Raw genomic sequence first — 6,062 nt, 5'->3', positions numbered from 1 at the left:
TGACACTAATGATTACTTACAGTTGCTTTCCTCTTAAACAAATGACTCTGAAAAAGGTCCTCTTTATCTTGAGGGACTTTGCAGAATGTTTGCTGTTTATAAACAAGAAGATTTCACCTTTCCCATAATTTAGAATTCTGTTTGCACAAGGCTAAGAGTTTGAGCCTGCGACAGAAGGAATGTCCTGCAGAGATTGCTTGACGCTCACCATCAGTGCATAGATACAACACTGCACACAAACAGACATTAGATAGTCACAAGATCAAAAACCCCTTGCTGTTTTCCAGGTGGAGAGCTGGTCACTGAACTTCATGTCCCAACCACAACATTGTCTGGTTTTCACCAGGATGACGCATTATTGGTTAGACTGTGAACATGACCTCATTTAATCTCATTTTCTATAGCTTCAACACCCCTTTCCAGAAGAGGTGATCGTGTAGTGGTGTAGTGATATGGTGACGTGCTCAGTTCTCCAGCAACTCAGGTAAACCCTTTGGGGTCATGAGTTCAAAACACGTTATGGTAGATGGTTTAAAATTTGAGTTCAGTTAGTAAGTCTGGTCTAGTGGTGACCATACATCAATTTCACTTTAAGAAAAAAGCATTTTGGTTCACTATGTCCTTCAGGGATGGAAATCTGCCATCCTTACCCAGACTGGGCTACATGTGACTCCAAACCCACAGCAATGAAGTTGACTCTTGATTGCCCTCTGTAATGGCCTAGCAAGCCGTTGAGTTATATTTAATTGCTGCAAAGAGCAATTAGGGACGAGCAGAAAATGCTGACCTGTGCATGATGCCCACAGCCACTGAATAAACGTTAAGTAAATTTCTGCAGTCTCTTCTTCCTCAGCCTCTGAATGGAAAGTCTGAGCGTTCCTCCTGTTCCCCAGTGAGCTGACTGACTGATCTGCCAACCATTCACCTACTGATGTCTGTCTGAGAAATTAGTATAAATTCCGAGATTATAGAAATGCTGTTTTTACAGAGGTGACATTGACTGGAGTCGTTTGCAACAGTGAACACATTACTGAAGCACTCCATCTATTCTCCAACATCAGTTTGTGGCAACTTGGGAATACATTGACAATGGGAAAACACCAAGTGAAAACTCTAAAATATTAATGATCATTTTGTCGTACAAAATGTTTGAAAAGTCATAATACATTAATGCAGATTCCACAAAAATCTTTTGTTAAGCTTGTTGACATAGGCCCTTTTGACAATCTTTCAAAGATTTATTTTTACTATGTACATGCTTTATTGATGTAAATTGAATTTTAAAGGGTACCATATAATTTGTAGTACAATTCACAGCACTCTGTCACACGGGCTGGTTCAGTAGCCCATGATAAATTTATTGTCAATATAGTTTGATGTCCACGGAGAGATGACACCAAATGTAGATGACACAATAAGAGAAATTAGGGGAATTAATTCAGTCCTGATTTTAAAATAATATATTCTGGCATTTTCAGAGTTTGAATCTAGACTGCAAAGTCCAAACTTGTAATGAGAGTAATTGCACTGTCCTATCATCACTGGTACTGGGGAAAAGCACATTCTATAACATGGTGAAATTATTTCATACATTTTGATTAAAACTATGGACACTGGAGTTTATAATGTAAAAAGGCAGCAGGATATTTTTATTTGTTTTATATAAAGACCAACATTGCTTTTATAGAAGATGCAACGTGGAATGAGAAATGCCTTGCAATTCAAAGTGACTTTAGTGACTGATAAAGAAAATTGTAGGTGGAACCTTATCAAGCTGTGATAATGTGAGTTATGGAGTTATACATGGCAAAACAAGTCTAGCAAAACCCATCTTGACACTAACATGCTCTCCCTCCATCTTCTGTGCCTTTCACAACCACATGGCCAGATTTGCGCTGGGCAGTGACAACATGCCAATGAAATGGGATTAATGCTTGTTAAGTGATACACTCACCTCTTTAATATTGAGTCCCATTTTGCCAATCTCAAGCTGGACAACAGAAAATATCACCAAGGAAACCAAAGCTCTCTGATGAAGGGTCTAGGCCCGAAAAGTCAGCTTTTGTGCTCCTGAGATGCTGCTTGGCCTGCTGTGTTCATCCAGGCTCACATTTTATTATCTTGGATTCTCCAGCATCTGCAGTTCCCATTATCACTGATACAAAGTGGGCAGCAGGTGTTTTCAGCTGATTGCCCCTTCATTGAGACCTCCATATTGGACACTGGGCACCAATCTCTCAAGGCACGCTCCATGGCATCAGCTACAGAGCCCACACATATGGGCATCCAACATGCACCAGCCACTGTCATGGCACATCTCTGATCCACTTACAGGACACTCTGCCCTTCAGTGCTGCACCTTGGGATTTTAATGGCGACACCATCCCGCCCCCCCAACCAACTTGCCAAACCCTGTCCCCCATCTACAAGGCACAAGTCAGGAATGTGATGGAATACTCCCCACTTGCCTGGATGGGTGCAGCCCGAACAACACTCCAGAAGCTTGACACCATCCAGGACAAAGCAGCCGCTCCATTGGAACTACATCCACAGGCACCCACTCCCTCCACCTCTGACAGAGCAGAGTTCCTGCTGCACTGCAGCCTCTGGCTTCTTAGTGGCATCTTCCAGCCCAACGGAATGGCAGGCAGTGACCAGTGGGGTTCCACAAGGTTCGGTGCTGGGACCGCAGCTGTTTACGATATATATTAATGATATAGACAAAGGCGTTAAAAGTGATAATAGCAAATTTGCTGATGGCACAAAACTAGATGGCAGTGTGAAATGTGAGGAGGATGTTATGAGAATACAGGGTGATTTGTACAGGCTAGGTGAGTGGATGGATGCATGGCAGATGCAGTTTAATGTGGATAAATGTGCAGTTATACACTTTGGTGGCAAGAACAGGAAGGCAGATTACTATCTCAATGGAGTCAAGTTAGGTAAATGGGAAGTACAACGAGATCTAGGTGTTTCTTGTACATCAGTCAATGAAAGCAAGCATGCAGGTACAGCAGACAGTGAAGAAAGCTAATAGCATGCTGGCCTTCATAACAAGAGGAATTGAGTATAGGAGCAAAGAGGTCCTTCTGCAGCTGTACAGGGCCCTGATGAGACCGCACCTGGAGTATTGTGTGCAGTTTTGCTCTCCACATTTGAGGAAGGACATTCTTGCGATTGACGGAGTGCAGCGTAGGTTCATGAGGTCAATTCCCAGAATGGCGGGACTATCATATGTTGAAAGATTGGAGCGACTGGACTTGTATACAATGTGAGGCTGGATGAACACAGCAGGCCAAGCAGCATCTCAGGAGCACAAAAGCTGACGTTTCGGGCCCAGACCCTTCATCAGAGAGGGGGATGGGGTGAGGGTTCTGGAATAAATAGGGAGAGATGGGGATGCGGACCGAAGATGGAGAGAAAAGAAGATAGGTGGAGAGAGTATAGGTGGGGAGGAAGGGAGGGGATAGGTCAATCCAGGGAAGACGGACAGGTCAAGGAGGTGGGATGAGGTTAGTAGGTAGCTGGGGGTGCGGCTTGGGGTGGGAGGAAGGGATGGGTGAGAGGAAGAACAGGTTAGGGATGCAGAGACAGGTTGGACTGGTTTTGGGATGCAGTGGGTGGAGGGGAAGAGCTGGGCTGGTTGTGTGGTGCAGTGGGGGGAGGGGATGAACTGGGCTGGTTTAGGGATGCAGTTGGGGAAGGGGAGATTTTGAAACTGGTGAAGTCCACATTGATACCATTAGGCTGCAGGGTTCCCAGGCGGAATATGAGTTGCTGTTCCTGCAACCTTCGGGTGGCATCATTGTGGCACTGCAGGAGGCCCATGATGGACATGTCATCTAAAGAATGGGAGGGGGAGTGGAAATGGTTTGCGACTGGGAGGTGCAGTTGTTTATTGCGAACCGAGTGGAGGTGTTCTGCAAAGCGGTCTCCAAGCCTCCGCTTGGTTTCCCCAATGTAGAGGTAGCCACACCGGGTACAGTGGATGCAGTATACCACATTAAGCAGAAGTGCAGGTGAACCTCTGCTTAATGTGGAATGTCATCTTGGGGCCTGGGATAGAGGTGAGGGAGGAGGTGTGGGGGCAAGTGTAGCATTTCCTGCGGTTGCAGGGGAAGGTGCCGGGTGTGGTGGGGTTGGAGGGCAGTGTGGAGCGAACAAGGCATAGCTGTGGTGTCATGCCCACCCACGCCCTCCACCCCCTTAGTCTGTAGGAAGTGGGAGGAGTCAAAAGAGAAGTTGTTGAGGGTGAGGACGAGTTCGGCTAGGCGGATGAGGGTGTCGGTGGAGGGGGACTGGTTGGGCCTGCGGGACAGGAAGAAGCGGAGGACCTTGAGGCCATCTGCATGCGGAATGCAGGTGTATAGGGACTGGACGTCCATGGTGAAGATGAGGTGTTGGGGGCCACGGAATTGGAAGTCCTGGAGGAGGTGGAGGGCGTGGGTGGGCATGACACCACAGCTATGCCTGCCTCTTTGTAGGTTACGTGGAACAGTCCGTCTTCCGCACCTACACAGGCCCCAAACCCCACCTCTTCCTCCGGTACATTGATGACTGTATCGGCGCCGCCTCTTGCTCCCCAGAGGAGCTTGAACAGTTCATCCACTTCACCAACACCTTCCACCCCAACCTTCAGTTCACCTGGGCCATCTCCAGCATATCCCTCACCTTCCTGGACCTCTCACTCTCCATCTCAGGCAACCAACTTGTAACTGATGTCCATTTCAAGCCCACCGACTCCCACAGCTACCTAGAATACACCTCCTCCCACCCACCCTCCTGCAGAAATTCCATCCCCTATTCCCAATTCCTCCGCCTCCGCAGCATCTGCTCCCAGGATGAGGAATTCCACTCCTGCACATCCCAGATGTCCAAGTTCTTCAAGGACCGCAACTTTCCCCCCACAGTGATCGAGAACGCCCTTGACCGCGTCTCCCGCATTTCCCGCAACACATCCCTCACACCCCGCCCCCGCCACAACCGCCCTAACAGGATCCCCCTCGTTCTCACACACCACCCCACCAACCTCATCCTCTGACACTTCCGCCATTTACAATCCAACCCCACCACCCAAGACATTTTTCCATCCCCACCCCGGTCTGCTTTCCGGAGAGACCACTCTCTCTGTGACTCCCTTGTTCGCTCCACACTGCCCTCCAACCCCACCACACCCGGCACCTTCCCCTGCAACCGCAGGAAATGCTACACTTGCCCCCACACCTCCTCCCTCACCCCTATCCCAGGCCCCAAGATGACATTCCACATTAAGCAGAGGTTCACCTGCACATCTGCCAATGTGGTATACTGCATCCACTGTACCCGGTGTGGCTACCTCTACATTGGAGAAACCAAGCGGAGGCTTGGAGACCGCTTTGCAGAACACCTCCGCTCAGTTCGCAACAAACAACTGCACCTCCCAGTCGCAAACCATTTCCACACCCCCTCCCATTCTTTAGATGACATGTCCATCATGGGCCTCCTGCAGTGCCACAATGATGCCACCCGAAGGTTGCAGGAACAGAAACTCATACTCCGCCTGGGAACCCTGCAGCCTAATGGTATCAATGTGGACTTCACCAGTTTCAAAATCTCCCCTTCCCCTACTGCATCCCTCAACCAGCCCAGTTCGTCCCCTCCCCCCACTGCACCACACAACCAGCCCAGCTCTTCCCCTCCACCCACTGCATCCCAAAACCAGTCCAACCTGTCTCTGCGTCCCTAACCTGTTCTTCCTCTCACCCATCCCTTCCTCCCACCCCAAGCCGCACCCCCATCGACCTACTAACCTCATCCCACCTCCTTGATCTGTCCGTCTTCCCTGGACTGACCTATCCCCTCCCTACCTCCCCACCTACACTCTCCTCTCCACCTATCTTCTTTTCTCTCCATCTTCGGTCCGCCTCCCCATCTCTCCCTATTTATTTCAGAACCCTTACGCCATCCCCCTCTCTGATGAAGGGTCTAGGCCCGAAACGTCAGCTTTTGTGCTCCTGAGATGCTGCTTGGCCTGCTGTGTTCATCCAGCCTCACATTTTATTATCTTGGATTCTCCAGCATCT

The sequence above is a fragment of the Stegostoma tigrinum genome, chromosome 37, assembly GCF_030684315.1.
Source record: "Stegostoma tigrinum isolate sSteTig4 chromosome 37, sSteTig4.hap1, whole genome shotgun sequence".
NCBI classification, from domain to species: domain Eukaryota; kingdom Metazoa; phylum Chordata; class Chondrichthyes; order Orectolobiformes; family Stegostomatidae; genus Stegostoma; species Stegostoma tigrinum.
Note: the sequence above shows the minus strand (reverse complement) of the source record.